Source organism: Oryza glaberrima, chromosome 4 (assembly GCF_000147395.1).
Source record: "Oryza glaberrima chromosome 4, OglaRS2, whole genome shotgun sequence".
Taxonomy (NCBI): domain Eukaryota; kingdom Viridiplantae; phylum Streptophyta; class Magnoliopsida; order Poales; family Poaceae; genus Oryza; species Oryza glaberrima.
Genome location: NC_068329.1, coordinates 7,728,559 through 7,729,244, shown reverse-complemented (window position 1 = coordinate 7,729,244; position 686 = coordinate 7,728,559). Strand labels below are relative to the sequence as shown.

The window sequence follows — 686 nt, the reverse complement described above, 5'->3', positions numbered from 1 at the left end:
AATCGAAGAGGAAGAAAATTGAATAGGACGAAGAAAGAAAGGCAAGCAACGGCAGGTACCATCGAATCCGACCACCACATGCTCTCTCCATCCGCCATCTTCCGGTTTGGGCACAGTGGTCGCGCCCCTACTCAAGGCTGTGGATGGCGAGGAGGGAGGGGAGGCAGCGTAGGGTTGTGTCGTCGGGGCCGGCTGCCGCAATCTCGCGACGAGTGAGAATGATATTAGAGTAGTATCTGGTAGTTTAGATGTGGTGTCTAGATTACGGGATATCATTATTTGGGGTATCATTTACTAGATTTCGATTTGAAGTCCATCCTCTTCACGATGGCACAGGCTAGCCCATTCTGTGGCAAGCCTAATGAGGATGCCAATGCTCATCTGCAACAGTTCATGGAGATCTGTAGCACGTACACCATCGAGGGCATCAGTTCAGATGTCGTCAGGCTAAGACTGTTTCCGTTCTCCCTTCTTGGTAGCGCGAAGCAGTGGTTTTATGCCAACCATGCTGCTGTCAACACCTAGGACAAGTGCTCCACGGCATTCCTCTCGAAGTTCTTCCCGATGGGAACAACCAATGCCCTTTGAGAATGAATTTCTAGTTTCCAGCAGACAAGGGACGAGTCTATTCCTGAAGCGTGGGAACGTCTGCAAGAGTATGTGGCCGCCTATCCTCATCATGGGAT

General features: G+C 50.7%; 1 non-coding gene across 1 annotated transcript; it reads right to left on the bottom strand.

Annotated features, from left to right (window-relative positions):
- Positions 1 to 579: 579 nt before the first annotated feature.
- LOC127772402 (small nucleolar RNA R71) lies at positions 580 to 686 on the bottom strand. Its single transcript, XR_008017391.1, has one exon. It is a non-coding gene; the product is annotated as a small nucleolar RNA R71 (small nucleolar RNA).